The sequence below is a fragment of the Chionomys nivalis genome, chromosome 7, assembly GCF_950005125.1.
Source record: "Chionomys nivalis chromosome 7, mChiNiv1.1, whole genome shotgun sequence".
Classification (NCBI taxonomy): Eukaryota; Metazoa; Chordata; class Mammalia; order Rodentia; family Cricetidae; genus Chionomys; species Chionomys nivalis.
This window is the reverse complement of record NC_080092.1, coordinates 8,721,888-8,748,042: the sequence shown is the minus strand read 5'-3', so window position 1 is coordinate 8,748,042 and position 26,155 is coordinate 8,721,888. Positions and strand designations below refer to the sequence as shown.

Below are 26,155 nucleotides of genomic sequence, written 5' to 3'. Positions count from 1 at the left end.
GGGGCTGGTGCGTGGTGAACACTGAGCATATTTCAAGAGTTGGGCTTGGCGCGGTGCATTTTGTAGGGAAAGGGACCTTTTGAGTCCACATCTGTGTGGAGCAGTTTGTCAGGACAGAGAATGGCAAGGTGCCTCTCTCTTGCTGTGCCATGTCCGTGTGGGTGGGCACAAGGGAGTTTGTCCTTAGGCTTGCGTTAGGGATGGTGAGGGCAAACTGTGATAGGGAGAGAGTGTGAGAGCTGAGAGCTGAGGTGTGGGTGGGAGCCACCACACACTCCTTTGCCTTCTCCAGGCTCACCTCTGGGAAATCACTAGGTTGCCGGGGCCTCGATGTCTGTTCATTATCACGCATGCGTTTGAAGGAGGGTAACTCCTTGTAGCACATGTTTGTAGAAGTTTGCATTTCTCTTTGAGGTAAATTTGTTTTATTATTTCTTTACAAACAAGATGTATTGGCTGTCTTGAGTACAAGTGTCACTGGAGACACACTGCTGGAGTCTGTCAGTTCATGCCACACGATCTCATGAACGTTTCCTTGGAAATCTCAAGTCTTTCCCTGGAGATATGTCACCCGTTCCGGTGGTCCAGAGCAGGAGTGTTTTCATCTCCTAATGATAATGCGTAAGGCCCATAGCCAGCCCAGAGTCATCTAATCTCTTATTCAACCTAAGACTCTACTTGAAGGAATGTACAAGCCCGTTTCTCTGATGTGCCCTACTCTGGTTCTTCTCTCTATGGAATCAAAGGCCTTTAGAGGCAGGAATTGTGAAATTGTATTCCCAGTGAGACTGGGGTAGGACATTGCAAGGACACTGCTTTGTGAACTCAGGGATTTGAGAAATAGGCCCTGAGGCCACACCTCAGAGCCACTCCCGACAGCCTACAGACAGCCAAGCTGGTTTTGGAAAGAGAGGCAGACTGAATTGAGGTTAAAGGCATGAACTTTAGAGCTACTTGAAGCTGTGTTTTGATCACTGCTGTGTTACTTTCAAGCTGTAAGACCCGGGGTAGGTTCTTTCAGATCCTGAAAGGCCAAGTTCAACATACTTGTTATGTTTTGAAGATGAAATGTCTCCCATGGGCACTGTTTTGGAAGCTTGTGGCCCCCTTTGGGTCTGAGTCTAGCTTTCAGTCCTACGGCCTTCAAGGTGGGGCTAGATATAGTCTGGCCATCTGCTCCGGCCATGGACCTCTCCTTTCTTAGCCATTCTGAAATAACAGGCTTGCTACTGGGTGCTCAAACTATAGACAGAGCTCCAGGGGCCATGCCTCTTTTATCATGACACTGGGCATCCTAAGGAACCCCTCATCCCTCAGGTTACTTCCTACCAAATAAAAGTCACCAATGTGGCCTTTAAAGGGGACTGCCGAGCGTGGTTATGCTCGGGTACACTTCTGTATGTAAACTGCCAAGTGGCTGGCTGGCTACTGATTTATTATTGCCCAGTGTTTAACTGGGTAATGAGTAATTTATATCACTTATATCCTAACAATAGAGCTATGATAACCCAGTACTAATTAGATTATAATTTACAAATCTTTAAAGATATAAATAATAATGATTATTAAATAATATGTTATTGAACAATGATGAGTTTACTATGTATTAGTTTTATTTCATAATATAAATAAATTAGTAATAACCTGAATAAGCATATTCAAGTGAAATAACTTTTTATACCTTTTGGCTCTTAAAATTTTTATTTTTTAAAACAATCTGTTTTTGTTTTGCATACCAATCATAGTTCCCTCTCCCTCTGCTCCTCCATCCACTTCTCAAAAGGGTGAGGCCTCCCATGGGGAGTCAACAAAGTCTGTCACATCACATTGAGGCAGGACCAAGGCCTCCCCACTGTGTCTAGGCTGAGCAAGGTATCCCTCCATAGGGAATGGGCTCCAAAAATGGGCTCATGCACTAGGAAGAAGTACTGCTTCTACTGCTAGTGGCCCCACAAACTACCCAAGCCACACACTGTCACTGAATTTCACATGAGTATACAACACATTTTGATCATATCCCACCACCTCTGCCAGCTCCTGTGAGGTCTCCTCTGACCCTCCCGTTAACTTTATAGTCTAAGTTGGCCCGAAACCCACTCCATAGTCTAGATTGGCCTGCCTCAGTCTCTGAGTGCTAAGATTATGTATGGAAGCCACTAAGACCAATTGTAGACTATTAGCGTTGTGACTATTCTAGGCATGTCCAACCCATGGAGCCTGGGTCTCATGTGCCTGAGATTAGCCATGAATGGGACCTAACATAAAACTGTATATGCACATAAGATATTATGAGAAATTTTGGATTTTTATTTTTAAAATTATTATTATCAATTATTATTATTATTATTATTATTATTATTACATCCCAACTACAGTTTGTCCTCCCTTCCCTCCTCCCCTCTCCACTGTTCTTCCCCTTGTTTATATTCAGAAAAGGCCAGGCCTCCAAACAAAAATGGCCTATCAAGCTGCAGTAAGACTAGGTATCTCATCTCATATAAGGCTGGACAAAGAGACCCAGTATGAGAAATAGGGTCCCAAAAACCGGCAAAAGAGTCAGAGACAGCCCCTGCTCCCAATCTTGGGAGTCCCACAAGAAGTCCAAGTTACACAACTGCAACAAACATCCAGAGGGCCTAGGTCAGTCCCATGCAAGCTCCCTGGTTTTTGGCTCAGTCTCTCTGAGCCCCAGTTTATTTGTTTCTGTGGGTTTCTTGTGGTGTCCTTGACCCCACGCCCCAGCTCTACAATCCTTCTTTCCCTTCCTTACCCGAGCTCTGTCTAACATTTGGCTGTGGGCCTCTGCATCTGTTCCCTTCAGTTGCTGGTTGAGTACTATATGAGAACCACTGGTCTGGGCACCAATGTGTGAGTATAGCAGAATATTGTTAGTCATCATTACACGGGCATTTTCTTTGCCAGTCCCATTTGGTTCTATCCTAGGTCTCTGGACTCTCCATCATCTGGGTCCTAGTGCTCCAGCAGTAACAGGGGTGGACTCCCTCTCATGGCTTTGTCTCATGCTAGACAAGTCATTGGTTGGCCATTCCCAGAATTTCTGCACCACCCAGCACATCTTGTAGACAGGACAAATTATAGGTCAGAGGTTATGTGTCTGGGTTGGTGTCCCAATTCCTCTATTGGAATTCTTGCTTGGTCACAAGAGATGACCAGTTGAGGAGACACATTCCCCATTGCTAGGAGTTCCCTTTTGGGCCATTATTGTAGATTTCTATGTATTTCCATTGCACTAGGTTTCTACCTCACCCCAAAATGCTTCACCCTTCCCAGTCATCTCTTCTAGACTCCCCTCTCCCACTTCCCCCACTTGATCCCTCCTCTTCCCATCCCCATCTGCGCCCAAGTGCACCCATCCTCAGTCCACCTATAAAATCTATCCTATTTCCCCTTCCCAGGAAGATCCAAGTGTTTCCCCCTTGATCCCTCCTTGTTACTTAGCTCTGCTGGCTCTGCGGATTGCAGCATGGCTATCTGTTACTTAAGAGATAATATCCGTTTACCATTTTAGTCTTTCTGGGTCTAGATTACCTCACTCAGGATAATTTCTTCTAACTCCATCCATTTGCCTGCAAATTTCATGATGCCATTGTTTTTAACATCTGAGTAATATTCCGTTGTGGAAATGTATCACATTTTCTTTATCTATTCTTCGGTTGAGGTGCAGGGGTTTTCTTTTTTAAAGCGTGATTGTATGCTTCTGAACATGACTTTGTAAATGTCAGTCTTGTGTAGCAGAGTCAAAATTTTGGAGCCATCTGGTAGGTTCTTTGGAACCTGTGTGTGAATCTATCTAAACCTCCATACTTGAGTTTGGCAGACACTATTTACAAAGAGCTATGTAGAGGGTGTTGTTGAACATGTAGGTTACTGAGTACATGATGTTGTAGCAGGGAAACTGCCATAATGAATGCCCATGTTCCAATAAAACTTTACTGACAAACCAACGTGTTGGGTGGAGGTAATCTAAAATCCCTAGTCTTCAATCCTGATGTAAATACACACTCAGTGAGCATAGTTTTCTGGACTGAAACAGCCTTTCTGCCTAGCTCTGGTTTCTTCGTACCTAGATGACTTATTTCATAGATGTCTTTAGTCACAGAAGTCCATGGAGCCTGGCTCAGCTAGAGTGGCAGTTGCTTTGGTTGATGCTGTGGAGTTTCTCTTGAGCCTAAAAGCAGGATATTTAGTCAGGCACCCTGGAGTGGTGGAATGACAAGCATCACTCTTAGACAGACAGATATGTGAGGAACTGAAGAGATAGCTCAGCCAGTGAAGTGTTCACTGGAGAGGCAGTAGGACCCAAGTTTCAAGCCCCAGGACCAGATAAAAGTCAGGAAGGTGGTGTGTGTCTACAATTCCAGTACTGAAGATCAGAGACAGGGGGATTCCTGGGGCTCATTGGTCAACTAGTCTAGTCCAAACAGCAAGCTTGCGATTCAGTGAGGGTCCACGTACAAAAAGAAAAAAAAAAGGTGCAAAGCAATTGAGGAAGTCTGCTGTGAATCTCTAGCCCCCACATGCTCACATGTGTCTGCAAAGGCACTCGCTCACACATGTGCAAGCACACAATGGAAATATTTGTGCATGCACAAAATAAGCAAGTGAGAAACAGACACAAGGCACGGGGCACACCAGGGATTTTGTCACCGTTGCTCCTGATCGCGTCTGTTCAGCCCTCTCCCTGTGACATTCTTTGATTCCGTGAGCATTTCCGTGCATTGCCAGAGCTGAGCCACAACACCTCTCTGATTAAAGGAAACACCCTAAACTTCACTTCTTTACTTCCTAGTCTAAACCACATATCTCATCCTTGTCCCCCATTCCCAGAAAGTTTTAATTTTACAGAGACTGAAATAATCAGAGCTTGTGTGTATATTTCCTTGCAAGGTGTTTTGGTGGCTTCCTTTGAACCAGGGTTCTGTCTTATGTACATGATAGACAAAATAATATCAAGATGCCTTGAAATTTCCCTGGAGTTCAGCTCCCTTTTCATAGTGGGACTCACTCAAGTTTGGAGCTGACTAAAAAGGGCCGTTGCCTTCTGCGAACCCTGTCATCTCTGGTGGGTTCAAATGCAGTTTCTCAGAGATTGGCTTTCATACCTTAGTTCTTTTTGGCCTTGGATCCAGTCTGAGGAATACTTTGGAGTATGCACACAGCCACATCCTTTTGACAGACAGTACAAATTAATAGATCTGGCGTGGCCTAGGAGCTGGGGACCCAAACTCACCCCTTGGGTTTTCATTTGCCGTTAGGCACTGCGAATGCTTGTTGCTGACAGGGAAGATGAGTCTGGTGGCAAAGAGTGTGTGACAGGAGTTTCGTGCCAAACTGTAATTGGGAGGATTCTTTTTAATCAGGACATACCCTACAGCCCAAACAGTGTCAATCTCCTGTAAGGCCAAGACAGGAAATTAAACACACCAACATGAGGCTGAGGGGGGTGCATATGGGATGTGATACTGCCAGCCTCCAGGGATCCCTGGAGTTTTGGGTGAAAGTTTGCTTCCTTAGAAAGTAAAGTGGGGGCAGCCTTTATACCGAGCCTCTAGAGACAGTTCTACACCCCTATTAAGTGAGTGAGCACCACTGTATTAAATGCAGCAGACAGACTAATTGACATTTATTGTATTGAAACAATGACAAGACAAATCCACCTTGAGCTAGCATCTACCATTGTATTACATCAGTAAGAAAGGTTTCCCATGGGCTTTCTATTTTCAGAAATCTTCCATGAGCACCTAGTATCCGCCAGGTGTCGTGTTGACCCCTAACACAGGCTTGTCACATTAAAACTTTATTTACTGATTTGGGAATGGTTACGCTTGTAATGTTCTTGCCATGGAGACCTGAGCTGGATCCTCAAAAACCCACACCATAAATCCAGGTGTGGTGGTGCACATTTGTAATTCCAGTAGGGGCAGAGACAGGAGGATCCCCGGGGGTTCACTGGCTAGTCAACTAAGCTGAATTTGTGAGCCTCAGGTCAGTGTGAGAGATTTTATCTCAAAAAGCAAGATAGATAACACTAGAGAACAACTTCCAAAGTTCACTTCTGGCCTTCACATGCATGCACACACGCCTTCTCATATATGAATGAACACAGGTGCACACACACACACATCTTGTTTACTGGAAGGACATGAAGATGACATAACTCTTGACGATATCAGATACATGCTCGATGACCACATAATCACCAGGTAATCATGTTGTCGAATATTTGCTTTGAGGAAACTGAAGCTCAGAGATGCCATGCAGCTTGCTCAAGGATTACTTGTTTTGAAAACAAGTCTGGTCAATACCTTGCAATGATGTAACTCAAGAGTATGATAAAAACAACCTGAGATGTGTGTGCATACATGTGTGTGCATGTGTATGTAATCACATGTGTGTTTGTTTATGTGAAAGTGTGTCTGTACAAATATGTGCATGTGTGTAGAGAACAGAGGCCAACTTTGTGTGCTCACGTGTCCCCTCTATTTTGTCTTTTGAGGCAGGGTCTCTCACTTTTCATGTGTGTCGAGTGCACATATGAACATGTGTGTGTGCTTGACAGAGGTCAGTATTGGATATTATTCCTCTGTAGTCATACAGCTTCTGGGGTTATTTTTGAGATGGTTTTCCACTATCTGTTGTAATACGAGCAGCGGGACTGCGTCCCCGGCACCCGGCCGCCCGCATGGCTTTACCTGAAATAATTACACAGAAACTGTATTCTTTTAAACACTGCCTGGCCCATTAGTTCCAGCCTCTTATTGGCTAGCTCTTACATATTGATCTAACCCATTTCTAATATTCTGTGTAGCACCACGAGCTGGTTTACCAGGAAAGATCTTAACCTGTGTCTGTCTGGAGTGGGAGAATCATGGCGACTCACTGACTCGGCTTCTTTCTCCCAACATTCTGTTCTGTTTACTCCACCCACCTAAGGGTTGGCCTATCAAATGGGCCTAGGCAGTTTCTTTATTAATTAACTAATGAAAGCAACAGATTAATACAAGACCCACCTCCATTACACCATCCAGTGGGCAAGGCTGTCTGTCTAGTGAGAACTAGAGATCTCTGTGTCTCTCTCTTCCCAGCACTGTGGTTACAGGTGAGCACCACTGCATCCAGCTTTACGTGAGTTCCATCTACACTTGAACTCAGGGCTTACGAGCATATTGCTATCTGATTCAGCTCCCCAGCCACTTCCTGAGCCTTTGTGGTGCTTCTGATTCATGCGGAGAAAGACACTGAAATGAATGTCTGTGATGGACAGAATCTTAAGATGCCTGTTGGTTTCCATTGGTGAGGAAGATGGACCTCTCGTGTGCTTGGGGTCACCAAGAGTTCCATGAAGTTGCCAGAATCAACTGCATGTCCACTGACAGAGGGATGCAGGGCAGGATCAGTGAGAGGAGATTTTGTGGTCAAGGTGACATTAGGCAGTGTGGGCATTCTGATTTTCTTTAGAGCAACTGGCTCTTGAGTTTTGTTCTTAGCTTCAGCAAATAAACATCTGAGGAGGACAAACCCTTGGCCCACACTCAGTCAAGAGACCGTGCATCTGTGTGGGGTTATGGGAAAGCTGTGAGAGCTGAAAGACGTCAGCTCCTGAAGGTCAAGGCTATCCAAATGCTGACTGGCTGTGTGCAATGTTTGGCTACAACGGTGGAAGAGGCTTTTTTATTTGTTTGTTTTTTATAATTCACAGAAAAATGATACTTTGGTTCTGAGGCTAAAGTTCAAGGTGCTCTGACCCTTCAGAGAACCCAGGTCATGCTAGATCTTCTGCACAGCTGGATTGACCAGGTCAGACAGTCACAGTCTGGGAGTCATCAGCTTTCCTTGCCCCAGCTCCATTCTGAGCATGTTCGGCATCAGTCTAAAGATGCCTTGTTACCATTCTAAGGATGCTGAAGTACCCTTCTTCCTTCTGAGATCTGATCAGTGCTGATCTCTTCAGAATTCAGGCTCTGCCATCACCAGATGCCTATCATAAACTGCTAGGTGGGAATACTTCGTGACCTGTGAACCTGTTGATGCAATGTCTGGTGCATTCCAAATAGTTCACTTGTACACACCAGAGTGTAAAGAGGATTTGCTGTGAAGCATGGAGAATGAGCTCTTAGAATATCATTGCTGTGCTCGAGATCCTGTTAGTTTACCTGAATGCTGAGCAAATAGAGCATCTTGTGCAGTTTCTGGTTGCCCTCAAACATTTGGCCCCGTGTGTAATGCCTTTGTATTTCTATAGCACACAGGAAGTGTTAGCTCTGAAGGTGGTGGCCCTAATCCCAGAGAGTGAGAATACTGATGGACAATAAGGCAGTCTTGCCCCCACGCTCCTCACTCTCCTCTTTTTGCTTCTGTTCATGGCTCTAGGTGCACCAGATTCTTCTGTTCCTTTTTGCACGAATGACAGAGAACAGTGATCCCATGGTTTTTTGAGGTATTTTGTAGAAGCTGAATAAAATTAAAATGCTGTACAAATTCCTGGGAGAAAAGTTCCTGCTTTGGCCATATTATAGCCCTGCTTAGCTCATTCCTGAGTAACAGAGTCAAGATGTTAACATCAGTTACAATCTTGAGACTAAGCTAGACAACCTGACACCTCCTCGCTGTGGACTGAGCTTCTCTGCCATGCCTTCTCCACCAAGCAAGAATGAGACACTTGGAAACCTTGAGCCAAAATAAATTCTTTTCCCTCTGAGGTTTTTTTTTTTTTTTAAGTGTTTTGATAATAGGACACAAGATAAATTAAGTCACTGCGACCAAAGCCTGAGCAAAACAACAGAATAGAAGGATTACTTGAATATGCTCTGAGCCCACTGTGAGATGCAGAATGGTGGCTGTGGTGGTGTGTGGTAGCTCTGGGCCCACAGTGAGGTGTGGTATAGTAGAGTATAGTGGTGATAGCACATGGTAGCAAAACTTTGCCCTTAAATATCAGAAGTAAGCTGGCGCACGCCTTTAATCCCAGCACTCAGGAGGCAGAGACAGGCTGATCTTTGTGAGTTCAAGGCTATTCTGGTCTACAAGCGCTAGTTCCAGGACAGTCAGGGATGTTATACAGAGAAACCCTGTCTCAAAAAAATCAGAAGTAAAGGGAAAATACACACAGCGTAAGGTCGGTAATCCCAGAAGACCACCTCTGGTTATCTCCTTCAAAAATGAACTGTACCTCCTACCTTTTACCACCTCCAATTATGCCACCAGGTCATGAATCTATCAGAGATTGCCCCATCCATGAAGTCAGAGCCTCTGCAATCTCGTTATCACACATGTCACAGAAGTGGGCAGAAGTGCCTTTCAATTGTTAATCCATTCAAGTTGATAATTAACAAGTGCCGTCTTAGGACTGAGGAGAAGACTCAGTTTGTAAACTGTAAACATGGAGACCTAGGTTTGCCTCTTCCCTTTCCCCCAGTAAAAGAGCAGCTGTGAGGGTGTTCACCTGTAGTCTCAGTACTGGAGAAGTGGTGGAGAGGAACATCCCTGGGTTGTGTTGGTCATCCAGCCTGGTTGAACTAGCATGTTCCAGACCAGTGAGAGACCCCGACTCCAAACAAATAAGCTATCACCAAGGTAGACAGCGTTCTGAGGAGCAGCACTGGGGAGTGACCTCAGCTCTGCACATGCCCCTTCACACATATTGTGTACCTACACACACATACACCTGTATGCAGGACACTTCACAGTACTGTGTACCTACACACACATGCACCTGTATGCAGGACACTTCACAGTACTGTGTACCTACACACATGCACCTGTATACATGACACATTCACACAAAGAGACTGGCTGTCTCGGGGGACCGAGCTCATCTTTCCCTCTCCCTTTCCTCGATTTCTTTGTATTCCTGACTTTCCTGCCTTTGGTGAATGCTGGCAAATGCCCCTCCTATCTCTGACATTCTCATCAGAGCAAGAACTGAGACTGTGTATAGAAACCATGCTGCTAGTGCCATCATTCAACTTGTGGTGGACAGGCATGTTTTTAAAATTAAATGTAAAATGAAAACTTGCAATGTTCTATGAAGGAAAGATAATGGGCTCTTGAGGCCCCTCTGCAGGGTGTTTCCATAAGGAGGTAGTGACATGTGAAAGCTGACTAGGTGGGACCAGCACCTCTAGTCAAAGTCGAGGCATATGTGACCTCCCTGTGGCAGGCGAAGTCACTTTTAGAATTAATGGATGTACAGCAATGGGAACAAGTTTTCTCAGATAAATAAACAACAAGGCTGGAGGTCCAGGGGTGTATTATGCAAGGTGTAAAATAAAATGAAATAAATAAAATGCCATAAAATAATGTTGAATAAAGCAAGAAGTGATGGTTAAAGATCCAAATGATGTAGTAATATCTGTTTTGTGAGGATTGCCAGGCTGCATTGGACAGACTATGAGTGCAAGCCTGGAGAGAGACAGGAGGAAATACCCTGGCAGCACCTCTGCATCCAAGAGGCAATGGATAGCAGAGTCGATCAAAGCAGAAAACATTACAGGAACCAAATGTTTAGACATTAAAGTAGCTACTGGCAGCCTGGGTCACCAGCAGCAGTGTCTTGGAAGTAATCACGCCTCTACTCTGTTCTCACATTCGGGTGTAGTACAGAGGGCCGTGGCTAATGCACCTCCAATGTGCCTGGTAAGGGTTCCAAGGTTTCCCCACATTAGCTCTTCTTCTCTGCTGTGGTCTCTGTAGGATAAAAATCCAGCCAGTTCCTCTGAGGCTTAAGGTTCTCCCTGGATGCCCATTGCTTTTTAGGGAGTGTACAAAAATCATTAGTTAAAAAAGCAGAGCTATGGAACTAGCTGAATGGGGAAATTGTTGTATCGTGCAAGCATGATGACCTGAGCTTCATCCCTGGAACCCACATAAAAAGCTGGGCATGGTGGCACGTATTTGCAATCTCATCAGAGGAAAGGTGGAGATGGGTGAATCCCCAGGGCTCCCTCGACAGTCGACTTAACTAAGTTGGTGAGCTCCAGGCCAATCAAGAGAAACTGTCTCTCTGTTGAGAGCATCTTGTTTCTTTGTTCTGTCTGTGTCTTTGTAAATGACTATTTCTAGTTTCACCTTGTAACAGTAATCCCTGCCTTTGCTTTTCTATAGTAGCCTACCTAGAAGTTTTGACACATTCTTATTAGGGAAAAGAGGGAATGTAAGATTAATTTCAACTTCAGGGTGTATTTGAAAACCAACAGTGAGATGTGGGCAGTAGACATACGTAGACATAAAATTAATTGCTGTTATCTGGGTACCATACACCAGAACACAATAGGAGGCCATGATGCTCAGAGAAAACCTTTTCTGGGATGGAGGTCACTTTCCTTCCTTGATACTGCAATGCTTTGGGTCAGTGAAGAATTGCTTCTGAGACTATACAAGATGGTGAACAGCTGCTAAGTGCCTGGGCAGTGGGCCAGATGACAAAGCTATGGTGTACAATTTAACCTGCCTCAGTTCTCTAGCTGTAAGTAGTTCAAGTCCACAAAGGGTTAGAAGGATTATGCAATCATGCTCTGATAAAGGAACATGTTAGCAGCCACAGTGACCTCTGAAAGATTTGATAGAGTATAAAGGGCCCGTGATATCTCCGGAGAGCACTCTTGGGTGGCCAATGAAGAATGAGTTCACATTGGACCAGATGGAGGCAGCTCAGAAAGAGCGAAGAATGTGATCAAAGGGCCAGAAGAGAAATGACATAGCTGGGTGTAAGCGTAAATAAGTAGACTACAGGAAGGAGGGAACATATGGAAAGCCTGAGACTGAGTATAGGAGATAATTGCTTTTAATAAGTAGGAGGATGCATACAAATTTGCACATGGAGATGAGAGATACAAAGGGTTCAAAGTGATTCTACTCTTCCTAGAAATCAGACTGTCTTTCTACTTAGTTCAAATAATGCTGGGAGTTGGCTGTTCACTCCTGAACTGTCTCAAGTGTTCTTCAAGGATCATGGTCCCCTAGTCACCTTTTATCTTCCAGATCTCAGCTTCTTGCCAAGTTACTTTCCTTTAATTGTTCTTTTTAGATTTAGTTATTTTATTTCATGAGTATGAATGTTTTGCCTGCTTGTATATATGTGGGTTGTGTGCTTGCCTGGTGCCCTCAGAGGTCAGAGGAGGGCACAAAGGCCAGGAGAGGGCATTGCATACTATTGAACTCAAGTTAGGAATGATATAAGTCATGTGTGTTCTACGAGCTGAACCAGGGTCCTCTGCAAGATCAATATATATTCTTAACTGCTGAATGGCAGTGTGTGTGTAGGGGGGTCAATAGTAGGATCGTTGTGAATTATTGGGTGTGAATATGAGGGAGGATGGGTGGGTATACAGAGGGATACAGGAGTAAATGCATGGATGCAAAGGTGGTGAGTGTTTAAGTAGAAAATATGTACAATATGTGGACTGATGCACGGGTGAATGGGTAGATAGATACGTGGTGGATAGACAGATGAGTGGTAGGTGGGTAGGTGACATACACCCCTACACACACACACATACACACACAGGAGGATGGGCTTGTGCATGAGCAAACAGATGGATAAATGCATCAGTGTGGGTGGTCAGATGGTGTGAATAGATGGAATAGATGTGTGGGTGGGTGGATGAGTGAGTGTGTTGGGTAGATGAATGGATTGGTGAGCGGGCATGTGATTGGGGGAGTGAATCTGTACATAAAGATAGACGCATGGTTGAATGGGGCAGTGGGCAGTTGTGTATATGCAAGACTAGTGACTGGATGGGTGAGTGAATTAGTGGGTAGTTGGCTAGATGAACAGGAAGTGAGAGTAGATATGAGTGAGTGGGTGGACAGATAGATGCATGCATGGATGGAAGCTTGGATGGATTCATGTTTGTTGAGGTGGATAGGTATATGGATAGATAGTGGAAGACAGAGAGATGAAAGAATAGTCCATGGACTGATGGATAAGCGGATAGACGGGTGGATGGTAGATAAACGTATGGAGCAATAGTACATGGATGGATGGATCAGTGAGTAGATGAATGGGTGGATATGTACATGTGTAGGTAAGCAGATAGATGAGTGGATGGGTGGATGGATGGGTAAATGGACATTTGTTCATTGGTTTATGTGATTTCACATTGGCTAAAAGATGTTACCTAAATAAAAACATGACAGAGAGGAGGCCACCCACCCTTTATCACAGCATAGCTCTGTATATTCTCAGTTACTTCTGCTTTTCTTCTTTCTTCCCAACAGGGTTGGGGTTAAAAGGAAATTTGGAACTTCTTTGAATTTAGCTCATGAAATCCATAATATTAACCTTGAATATCAACTGCTCTAACTTTCCTGTGACTGTGTAGGGCCTGGAACTCATGGTATGAGAGAGCAGCAGAGAATGTCTCCAGATTTGGTTGTCAAGTTCCAGTCTTTATGCAGTATATCCACTCACAGTCTGAGCCCAGAGGTGTAGGGTGTAGTAAGAAGCTGCTTGTTTGTTTTCCCGGCCACCCAGACTCCCCAAATAATCACTCAGAAACTATATTATTTAAGCCACTGCTTGTCCAATTGCTTAAGTGTATTTCTAGTTAGCTCTTACATCTAGTATTAACCCATTTCCAGTATTTTATATTTTACCATGAGGCTCATGGCCTACTAGCAAGGTTACAGCCTATCTGTCTCTGGCAGAAGCAGCTTTATGGCTTCTCTTCTGACTCTACCTTCTTTCTCCCAGCATTCAATTTAGTTTTCCCTGCCTACCTCTGTTCTACTAAGCCATTGGCTGAAACAGACTCTTCATTAACCAATGGTATTCGCAGCATACAGAGGGGAATCCCACACCACAGTGACCTCTCCTGAAATGGACAAAATAGTCACACCTCGCTTGCTGGAGGATGAAAAGATTTAATGCACACATTAAAGAACCTAATCTTTGTTTTCCTATTGGCTTCACCATAGTAACCTGACAATGCAGTCAGGGACTGTTTTAGAAACAACTAGTTGCTAGTAGAACTGAAATGGCATGCACAGGATAACAGAAATGGCATTCAAACCCAGCTTGAGCATATGGATGCTCTTTCTCATGGTTCCTCCTCTTTTCTTCTCTAGGAAACTGCTCAAAGACCTCATGAAAGTGGGACTTACAACTTCCTTGATCAGGCTCAGCATTCAGTAAGTACAACCCATTTGCAGTGTTTCTTGTGTAAATGCATCTGTTGTATCTTTGGTCTTGTTTCTAGCAGGCTGCCTTCTACGTGCCACACAGTTCCCACAGAAATCTTGCTGCGTGCCTGCTCTCTTCGTTTGACATTGCTGTGCTGGATTCAGAGAAGAACGGAGCTTGCCATGTAGAGTATCCTCCCAGTTCTGCCTCCCAGCCCTCCAGTGAATGTGGGGCAGGGTGTGCATGTCAGCGGGTTAGCCTCCACTGGCAGAAATGGAAAGTTCATGTAATATACACTTTGCTTTCTTCTGTTTCCTGTGGTCTCCTCAGAAGGAGAGAATGTGTCACTTTCCCTGGTCAAATGACCCTGCAGTACTGCAGAAAGAAAATCCAGCACACTGATCTGTTGGTGACCATGAAGCTCCAGAGACTTTTAAAGACAACTTGTTTTGTACTTTTAGAACCAGAACCTGTGGGCACAATATATAAAACTACCATAGAAGAAAAATCTGTGCTTTAAGATACAGGGGACTGTTTTAGAAATTTCAATTGTTTTTACCCAGTTTTTATTTTTTCACTGTCTTCCTTTGCCATTGCACATAAGAACTTCATTTTGGTGAGGCTAGTAGTATTTGTTTTTACCCAATTTCCCCACGTCTTTTTTCCCCCGCTTAATATCCACTAACATCAGAGGCTAGGACCTCAAGAAATCTGCCTTGGCTTTTCCTCTGCAGTAGTTCTGCTGGAGAATAACATGTTTTGGGAATAAAATTGTTATCATTTAAGGAAGACGTGAAAAATCTCAAAGTTTCAGAAGGGTGTCTAAGGAACTATTTTTTTCCTAGCTGTGGCTCTTTTTCACATTACTTACCATATCCTGCTTCCAAGGGCGCTAGAGTCTAACACGGTTGGTTCATGAAACATCAGCCCATGTCAGAGTGAGCAGGTGGAAGTGGAGACCAGGGAACTCTAGACCAGTGAGAAGCTAGATGATTACAAGGACACTTTTGCCCTGGGTAGAATTGCCTGGCAGTGTTTCTTGCTGTGGAATTTACATATGCAAATGCAGAGGGGGAGGAGACAAGGAGAAGCAAGCTGCTGACAGTGTTAGCTCTTTACTCCACCAGAATGTCTCTGTGTCGCCCTGATCAGCTAAAGCTTGTATCACACAGGGGATTAGAGGCAGGCTTTTGTTTCTAATTGTAAAGGAGCTTCCGTCTCTATTCCCTAGCTGCCACATCTATCTTGTCAAGCATTTGAAGTCCTCTTTCGGTATTTCTTAAAAACTGTGAGTGGTTTCTTAAGTAAAAAGGAGCCGGAGCTATTTGGTATTTAGTCTGTTCAGAGCTATAGAGCATCAAGTTAAACCTTCCTATTTCTTTATCTTCTTCCAAGTAGCGTCCTTCTCCTGTTCCCTTCACTGTGCTGGGACAGCAAGCAAGAGATAAGAGTATGAAGTGTTCAAGGATGGAGTTTTAGAAGAAACATGATCCTCTCGCCTTGCCTTCAGAATATGATACAAATTGTTGCCTCTCAGAAATGAACTCATGTTCAGGTCGTGTGCTAGGGCTGGAAGCTGCTGACCTAGGGGAGGCTGTGGTCCCTGAGAGAATCAGTACAGTGGTGTGTGGCGCTCACATTATCTCTTTATGGAGATGATGTATCCTACCTACATCCACAGTTTAAAGAGGGAAAGGAAGTATTAGTTTACTGTTCCTTATATGATAATTTCAAAAAAAAAATTGAAAGAACAAGAGATGGGGGAAAGGTCTCATTGCGCTCAGATGCTGAGGATTTGTGTCTAACCACTGCTCATCTAAGTTGCTTTCCCCGAGACTAGAGTGTCTGTGGTATTAGAAACTTCAGTCCATTTCCAAGGCCAGGAAATCATTCAATTAAGAGGAGTTGAGTTCTGGAAGGTCCTTTGGTTCCTAGGTGGACCAGTTACGTTGCTGGTTGCTCTGATCAGCACCCCAGAAGAGCACCTTTGGGAGAAGAGGGCTTGGTTCAAGCGGGAAGTTACAGTGTATCATGGCAAGGAAGGTGTGGTGGCCAGAGGGTAAGGTAGCTCTTGTGTTGAATCCACAATCAGGAAGTGGAGGACAGTAATGAATGCCAGTGTCCCACTAGCTTCCTCCTTTCATTCAGTCTGGGACCCTGGCCCATGGAATGGGGTCACCCACATTTAGAGTGACTTTTCATACCTCAATTAGTCTAATCTAAAAACTCCCTCAAAAACATGACTAGAGAGATTTATCCTCATGGTGATTCCAGATCCCATTGAGTTCGAATTTGGTATCACACCTGGGGAGCAGGCACCCTGGCAGCAAGAGTAGCCCATGTCCTTGCACCCTCGGGTGCTCTTCTCTGCTAACATGGGATTCATGGCTGGCTAAGAAACTGCTCCAGCAACTTCAGGAATCTAACCAAGGATAGCCTTATTGTGGCTTGGATGTGTATGCCTGACTTGCCTAATGACCTTGACACAAATCTCAGTTGTGATGTTGCCATTGGTTTCAGAAATCACTTGTATTTCCTTCTTCCAGCACTGGTTATCCTTTGGCATTTAACATTTCTCAGGATATTCCTTTGGCATTTGCGTCCTTTGAGTACAATTGGCCAATGCGCATGGTGTAAAAAGCTAGTTCCTATGAGCCAATGTCTATTTTTCTGTCTTTTTACATCCCTGGGTGATATGTTTGCTAAACACAATGTCACAGGAAACACATGCTAGCAGGCTCATTGGTTGAACTTAGGCCTCAAAGCAATTTCCTACAACTTGTAAATTTAATGTCTAACAGAAGGTTTCCTTGACCTCTCCCACCTGTCAGATAGTGCTTTCACGTGTGCTGTGTCACAGTTATTAATCCGTGAATTAATTAATGGGGAAAAGTTCTTTCAATGTTTCCTTCTCTTGATTATCAACTTGATTGGATGGAGAAGTATACAGGAGATTTGGAAAGCAAGTCTCTGGCAACTGTGTCCTTGAGGGTGTTTCTGGATTAATTAAGGGAGAAGACCCACCTGAAGTCGGTAGTACCTTCTTTAGGCTGGGGACCCACACAGAATAAAACAGAAAAGAGAATCTCTCTGTCTCTCTCTCTCTCTCCTTCATCTCCTTCTACCATGAAGTAACTGTTCCTCTCCACCCAACCGTCTCTCCATAATGGCCTGAGCATCTGAAATAGTGAGCAGAACTATTCTTTCTCTCTGAGTTGTTTTCTGGAGTGTTTGTCACAGCAACAAGACAGTGACTAATTCATTCAGTCTGTCACTTCTGGCTCCAAGTTGAAGCCAAATCAAATTCTATTCAATCACCTAAGACACTGCTTTCTTCTCAGGTACTTGAGTCTCATCTTTCAGTGATGAACACAGTCTTATTCTCCACCCCGCAACCAGGAGATGAGGGCACCTTTGCTCAAAGCATCTTAGGAGCTTCATTTGCAAGTCTTATGTTACCATATTGCTTAAGCAGTCAAAGCTGCCTGTTGGAGAAGGTTTCCTGGGTACTTTCTATGCCTATACCTTTTGCTGACTGCCACCCAACAGACTGAACCAGCAACATTCTCAAGGAATGATCATTACCTACTTAGTTGTTCAGAAAGCTATGATATGCATAGTTTACCATCTCTCTTTGAAACACTAAAATCCCTTGCATTCCAGTCAAGTGGATTGAGCCCAAGCCTCTATCACTAATTATCTCAGATACACTTCTTTATTCTTTGAATTCATACTTCTAATGATGTAGTCTCAGTTTCTTGATTGTTGTAGGTAATAATACTAATAGAAAAAAAACAGCTTTAAGTTGATCTCCAGGATGTAAGACTGGCCCCTTGATCATATTTTATTTAGTATGAGAATTTTAATGAACAAGGCAAGAGTAGAAGAGTGTGAGTGTAGATAGGTTGTGAAACAACAGTGAATTCCATCAGGAAGTTGAAAACTGAGTAGGTAGGCTGGACAAATGAAGAAGTCAGAAGCCATCAGTTGGTATGGCAAAGGGAAAAGGAAGAAGGGAAGGGGAAAGAAAGAGAAGAGGAAGGAAGAGATGAACAAAGGGAGGAAGGAAAAGAAGGAGAGAAGGAAAGGAGAGGGAGACAGAACACAACAGAAGAGAGACATTCCTTTAATTGAGGGCTGGACAGATGGCAGGATTGATTTTTAACTACAGTAGTTTCATGGCTTCTGGAATAACACACAAAATGATGCCCTCTTCTTGATCACTCCCACACGTTGACACTAACCTTCTAGCAACAGTCTCCAGTTGTTCACAGTTCCCTGTGGGCCACTCTCTTCTCCCAAGCTGCTGCACAAGGAGAGCTCTCTCAGGGTTTCTTTTGCTACCATCTTGCATGAATAAAGCACTTGGAGTTCTTTTTTTTTTTTTTTTTTGGCTTTTCGAAACAGGGTTTCTCTGTGGTTTTGGAGCCTGTCCTGGAACTACTCTGTAGACCAGGCTGGTCTCGAACTCACAGAGATCCACCTGCCTCTGCCTCCCGAGTGCTGGGATTAAAGGCGTGCGCCACCATCGCCCGGCCTTGGAGTCCTTTTTGATTGGATGTGCATGTGAGAATGGGAAGTGAGAGGGAAGACAGGAAGCAGGAAAAGAAGCAATTATTTTGCATAAATTTCATCAGGAAAAGAGAAGGTATGGAAGAGAAGAGCGTAATAGGAAGATGTCATGGTTTATATGTTCCAACACTTAGTCCCATCTGCTGTGTTGTTTTGGGGAGTGTGGGCCTTTAGAATGTGAAAGTCTAATTCATTGGAGGTAGCTTTTGGAAGACATAGCCAAGCTTATTTCTAGCTTAATTCTTTGTCTTTGCTTCCTTTTACTGAGAAGTGAAAAAAGTGCTGTATGTTCCCACTTCCATGAAGTCATCCACTACCACACATTGTCAACCATGGTGGGTCTTAAATCCTACTGTCTAGTCTGAGCCAACACCAACTTTTCTTACACAGAAGTGTTTTAAATGGCTGTAGTCTTGTTCATCATAAAATGTGATTATGGGGTCCAACCTCTATCCTGAAAACCAACTTAGTTTTTCTTTCAATTTATCTGTAACAGACAAGCAACTGAAGAGTGCATCATGAGGAGGGCTAAATAGACATTTGCACAGAAGCATGGACTAAAGGGATAGAGAAGTGTGTCTCTTTAAACAATAATCCAGAATGAATTCTTTATCTTTTAAATCATAACTTGTCAGCTATTTGGTAACAGTGAGGTGGAAAGTAGCTTAGGCAGCAGGATTATAGCAGAGTAGATTTCAAGACCAATGTTAGGGAGGAGCAAACCTGAACTGGCACCTCATGGTCTGCCTTATTAACTTTCCATCATTTTATCTCTTATAACTTTGCTTTGATACTCATGGTTCATCATCGATATACACGTTCACCATGCATGTGTGCATGCATGTCTGTGTATGTGTGTGTGTATGTGGTTGTAGGGCATGGCTGTGTGTATAGAAGACAGAGGACAATACCAGGTATCTTTCTCTGTTCCTTTCAACCTTACTGTTTGATACAGAATCTCTCATTGAAACTGGAGCTAGCCAATGTGACTACACGATTGACCATCAAGTTGCAGGGATCTGCATGAGTCTGATCATGCCCACCAGAGTACTGGTGTTTGTTGTCATTGCTGGCTTCTTCTGTAGGTGCCATGGATTTCCAATCCAGGTCTCGTGCTTGTATGATGTGAACTTTACCAACAGAACCATCCCCCCCCAGTGCTGCTTACTACCTTAATTGCTACTCACAGTTCCAATGCCACAATCCACTTCCCTAATCTATGCTACCTGACCCTTAACATCACATCAGACTAACAGGTTTTCAACTTAATAACAGAAAGAAGGGATTAGGGGTCAGTGATCTTTAACTAAGACCCTTCTCACGTGGACTTCAGAAAATAGACAAAAAACAGAAAGTATGCCACCGCAGAGGTTAGAGGGAAACATCATTAATAAATGACCACCAGCTGTCCCTCTGGTCCTGTGTGGTTACTGAAATGAGCCCCTTTTCTCCTGGACATGAAGATGGGCTGGATAGTGTATAACCCATCCAACACAGGCACTCTGCCTACTCTCTACTCTTTTAATAAACTACTATTTCTGTGTTTTGTTCTTACTCGCTGCATTAGAGAGTTACAAGACCGGAAGCCAGACCTGTATCCTCAACTACTGTGAATAAGTCCAACCTTTCTGTTTATCTTCACTATTTATCACTCCCAATCAGGGGACCCAGGGAAAATGTCAGCTCAATATTTTTGCTAAATCCCTTCACTTAATCTAAAGATAAGGTCACTTGCTGCTTTCATTCAACTTGGTACTGTTGGTTGTTTATTTAAAACACCAGTAAAACTGTAGGCATCTGTGGAAATTGCAAAGGACCAAACCAGGACTGAGTGTTAGGCCCATTAATAAGTCATGACAGCATGGACCATTTTTTTAAAAATGGTAAAAGGTTACAGATCTCTTGAAATTTTGAGAATCTCCAAAGCAAACAGAGAAGAGACCTCTAGGGTTTTGGTGACCTGTTTTGATTTAAAGCATGGCACTGGTTTCTCTCTGGTAGACAATTACTTCCGTGTCCTTACCTCTGAAAGTGCTAGTACCTCAACTGCAGGGGGCAAGTCCAGACTTTGACACAAACATACTGGGAATCAAGTATTGGTTTCCATTTACTATGACTAAGAGAATCCTATTTTTTGTATGTGGGAGGGGGAGCTGAGGTGGAGTATCATTGGCTTAGGCTGAGCTTGCTCTTTAGCCAAGGATAACAAAAGTTGTTGTTACTCCTGGCTGGAACCCATGAATCACTGGGAAACAATCCCATCCTGCCAAGTGACATATGTATACATGTGTTTTTATATGTGCATACATGGTTGTGCATAAATTTATCATGTTGTTTGCCTATTTGTAAATGTATGGCATACATGTGTACATGTCCATTTGTGTGCATGTGTGCACACATTTGTGTGAAGCCAGATGCTTCTTACTCTTTCATTTCCCGCTCATTTTCTTGAGATAGGGTCTCTCACTGGACGTGAATCTTTCTGGGTTGACTAACCCCACCTCTGCCTCCACCAGCACTGGGATTACAGATGTCACTGCCGCACCTGTCATTCACACAGGTTCTGAAGAGTTGAACTCAGATCCTCACCCTGCTCAAAAACTGCTTTGCCATTGAGCTGTCTTTCCATCTAGGATGGCTAATGCTCACTGGATCTCAGTGTTTCCATGTTAAGGAAAACAAAAGTTACTGAACTCTATTGTGATACAAGGCAGCTAGCTAAGCCACCAAGATGTGTGTTGACAGTCATGTTCTGGTAATGCCTTCTTACTTCCGTCCTTCCATCCTTCTTTCCTTCCTTCCTTCTAAAATATCTAAGGGAATTTTAGTGTTGGATTCTTGCTGAATGTTGAGGATTTCACAAGGAATAGGCATGAAGGAGAAGGGTTTTCAACCATGATAGAATTGTAAGGTAAAAATTTTAAGCAAATCAAACAATCCAGGCTCTCTTAAGTATCATGGGCATTGACATCTCAGGAGTTATGCAGTGTTAATTTGAAATGTCAGTCTCCTGTTGAAGACTTGGTGGTCAGTGGAGTTCACAGGTGAAGCTTTGACCTCTCTCATGGATTGAGCTACTGATAGGCTCATATGTGATGGTCTTCTGGGAGATTATGGAAGCTCAGGACATGGAAGCAATGGAAGAGATTTCCGCCTTGAGGGACTTCTGCTTGTTCCAACCCTTTCCTCTCTTACCTTTTTGATTTCTATAAAGCGGAAAGTTTTTCTTTCTTATATCCTCCCTACCAAAGCATTCTGACTTGATACAGGCTTATCACAATGGGTTCAAGTGAGCATGAACCAAGATCTCAGGGACTGTGAAATCCAATGAACTTTTCTTTCTTTAAGTGGCATCTCTTGTATAGTTATTACAGTGGTGCAAAGCCAATGAACTTGAGGATGTGTGCAGTTTGATCTCAGCTGGGGGAGAAGGCCAAGGTGGTTCCCTAACACGTGCATATCCTTTTCTCTCCTTATCAGGCCCTGGCTTTCTTCTTCCATAACTAGCTGACATTCCCCCTGGGCCTCCCTCCATACTTTCTGAAGGACATGGCCTTCTCAGGGTTGCCTCCTCCCACAGCAATGACCATTTGTGCTTCACAGGGGCAGACTCTCCCCACCACTACATAAACCTGCAGGCCCTGCAGAATCAATGCCCACTTACAGCTGCTAATGCATTAATAACAGAAACGTCCCTGGCCATGACCTACCTGAGTCATTACCCACCGATCATAGGAGGCAATTTCAAGCAGATTGACTTGCGATCAGTGCCCTCCCCGGTGTCCATGCAGGAGGACACATGGCTGCCTTCACAACCCCTGAGCAGATGGCCAGAGCACATAATTGCTCGCCTCAGCCGGTGTGGGTCTGACTCCAGCCTGGGGAACCTCCATGTCTTGCATGCAAAGCTGAGCTCTCTTGCACTGGGGCTCTGCTCCAAGTCCTTCAGCCTTACATTTCAGAACTTTTCAGAACCGAAGCTCTCACTGACCTTCCTCGTGCTGGTTTTGAACTTAATGCACAAGCAATTCTCTGGAGATGTTGAGGATATGAGGCTTCAGTGCATCTGAATAACTCGACACATATGGCTGTCCTGCAACCACTTGTAAACACTATCCAAATCCACGGTCCAAAGCTAAGGCTACTACAGGCATCTACCATTAAGATTTTGTCCCAGTACATTTTCCCATCACCTATAATCATAACTGTGGGCCTGGGAAACTGGCTCTGTGGGTAAAGTGCTTGTCACACAAGCCTGAGGACCTGAATTCAGATTCCCAGTGCCCATAGAAAATCCTGATAATCAGCATGTACCCGTAACCCCAGTACTGGAGATTAGAGACAGGCAGATGTCAGTGGCTCGCTGACCAGCTAGTGTAGCTGAAAAATCAGTCTTCAGGGGCAGTGATAGACCCTGCTTTAAAACAAAAACATTGGGCTGGTGAGATGGCTCAGTGGGTCAGAAAGGCAATTGCTGCCAAGCTTGAGGACCTGAGTTGTTTTCCAATAGCCCACATAGTAGAAAAGAAAGTTGGCTGTCCTCTGACCTTTGCATGCACACAATGGTACACACACACACACACACACAAGAGGGGACAGACAGAGAATATGAGATGAACAGCAGCCACGGAATGAATGGATTTATACCTCTATGCCTGTTCCAGCTACCTTTCTCTTCTCCATCCTCCCATGGCATCCTTTAGTCTATGGGATGGTGCCTCTCACATTGACAGCACACCTCCCCAGCACATTTTCTTATTCACATAGAAGTAACCCCACAGCCCCACCTGGGCTGTACTTAATTCATCTCTGCACTCATCTGTCCATCAAGTTGATAAGCAAGATTAACTATAGTAGTTAAAGAATACAAATCTTTGTGAACTTGGCCATATTTTTAAGTGGATGATTCCAGTATGTAGTCAGCTCATTGTAATCTGGACTTCTGACATTTTTGACTCTTACCCATCTCTTAAGAAAATTGATGCAAGCCCTTTGTCAGAAATTTACCTTCAAGGTATTATAAACAAGAGAGAAATCACATTAAAAAAATCACCCAATATTCTATCATGGATTAATGTCCAAATATTGATCATGCTTCAAAAAGATCCTCCTGTCTCTACCTCCTCAGTGCTGGGATTCAAGCATTTGCACCATGAATAGCCTCTTCCATAAGTGCTGACAACTGAACCCACACATTTATAGCTGTCAGAGCTACCTCTCCAGCCCCCTTCCAACATTACTTCCAAGACAGGTGCCTCCTTCCATTGTGAATCTCTGTTTGGTGCCCTGTTATTCCTTGGCAATAGTAAGAAGCCTCTGGTACTCAGGGACCTGCTGGTGTCCTGTGAAGTCCAGGTTGATGTTATAGCCATGGACTCGCATACTGGAAGTCTGTGATATGCTCTGTGTTCTCAGAACAGCTTCACAGAGCATGCCCTATTTAAGAAATTCTACCAGGGGGATTTTCAGAGCTGGGCACTGCAAGGTCAAATAAGCTGCAAGCTGTGATTATTTTGGCTGCATAGACCAATAGGCCTATCTATGAGCTCATTTGGATTCTGAAAATGGTGGGCAATACTCAAGAGTCAAGTGCTGACTTTGAGACAAACACATGGAAACTCAAGTATTGGCTTTGTGTATACTATGTCTGTTGCATGGAGAGGGGTCGGTTGTTTGTCCCTGCCACCCAGCTAGCTTAGCCCCGAAATAACCACACAGAAACTGTGTTCATTAAATCACTGCTTGGCCTATTAGCTCTAACATCTTATTGGCTAACTCTTACACTTTAGTTTGGCCCATTTCTATTAATCTATATATCGCCATGTGGCAGTGGCTTACCAGGAAAGATTCTGCATGTCTGATTCTGGCGGCTTCATGGTGTCTCTCTCTCACTCTGCTTTCTTCCTCCCAGTATTCAGTTCTGTTTTCCCCCGTCTACCTAAGTTCTGCCCTATCAAAAGGGCAAGGCAGTTTCTTTATTCACTAACCAATGAAAGCAACACATAAACAGAAGGACCTCCTATACCACATGTCTGAGATTTTTTGTTTGTTTTTTTGTTTGTGAAAGGACATAGTGTCATTGGCCAAAGTTGACTTCAAACTTATTAAATAGCTAAAGACAGCCTCCATTTTCCAGTTCTGCTGTCTCTATCTCCCAAGGATAGGGGATATAGTTGTGTTCCAGAACACCTAATTTATATACCACTAGGAATTGAACCCAGAACTTTATCCATGGTAGAAAAATACTCTATTAACCGAACTATTCCTCAAGATTCCTCAAGCCTGTTTCTAAACCTTTCTTAGTTCCAGTTTTTTTTATTACCTAAATGCCAACACGTGTGTGTGTGTGTGTTTATTAGATATAAAGTATTTTGTAAGAAGGATGTCTTAATAAAAGCTTTAGGGAAGAGTTTTACTCCAAGAATAGAGCTTTGACAGTGGTCAGGCCAACAAGAGAGAATGGTACCAACCCTTCTGTTTTAGTTAGTAAAGACCTTACCACTTCCTGTGAGGCAAGAAGAGGACCCAATCAGTAAGCAGGAAGGAAGACGATGGCCCAAAGAAACCACTGGGGGTTACCTACATTCACTTAGTTGTTTTGTAGCTTTTGTCTCTGCCTTCTCAATGCCAACTGACACCCCCAACCAAGGTAACCCATCCCTTCAAAAACTCTCATGATTAAAATTTTCCAGATGTGAATATTTTATGGAAGTTTTGTTGAGTGTTAAATTGCTGTCTAGGTCCATGCAACATCTAATTTCTTCTTCATTATCACTGAATGGGGTGTGTTTTGCTCATAATTGCTGTTGTGTGGACAAGAAAATAGAAAACTGGAGAGGCTGGATGGAATCCCCAAATACTTGGGGTTTATATGATGATGGGGATGGTGGTGGGTATGAAGGTAATGGTGATGATGGAGATAGTCATAGAGATTAGGACAATGAGGATCTAGATAATGATAGAGATGGTGATGAAGATAATGACAGAGATGATGAAGGAGATGAATTTGAATTCCAGCCTTTTCTTTTCTAGAGTCCACACTTTGTAAATTCTTTTCTAAACACTTTTCTTGCACTGAGACCAAGTGCTGATTGTTGTGAGTCTTGTGACATCACTATTGATGATAGATTTGGGCTTCAATCGGTAGTGGAGTTGAGGATTTTGTTATCTAAGCCCTTGACTTGTCGTGGGTCATATTTATAACTCCACTTTTCAGAGGTGGAAATAAAGTGGGTGATTACGATGATATTTTAAAAATCGACTTCTACTGTGTATTTTTTCTGTCCTTTATCTCTTTTCCATGCAAAAAAAGAAAAAGAAGTTTGAAGTACACTGAATTATTAGATAGTTGACTCTTTGTATGTGTATATATTTATGTGTACATACATACATGCAAATTAATATTATTAATATCTAAATAATTTGGTGCAAAATTGTGTA

General features: G+C 43.5%; 1 protein-coding gene across 1 annotated transcript in view; it reads left to right on the top strand.

Annotated features, from left to right (window-relative positions):
• Rbfox1 (RNA binding fox-1 homolog 1) overlaps positions 1–26,155 on the top strand; it is a 1,523,799-nt gene that overhangs the window by 281,902 nt on the left and 1,215,742 nt on the right. Inside the window, exon 2 of the mRNA XM_057774158.1 lies at positions 14,089–14,151. The gene's annotated coding sequence lies outside the window, so the exon portion shown is untranslated. The remainder of the gene's footprint in view (positions 1–14,088; positions 14,152–26,155) is intronic.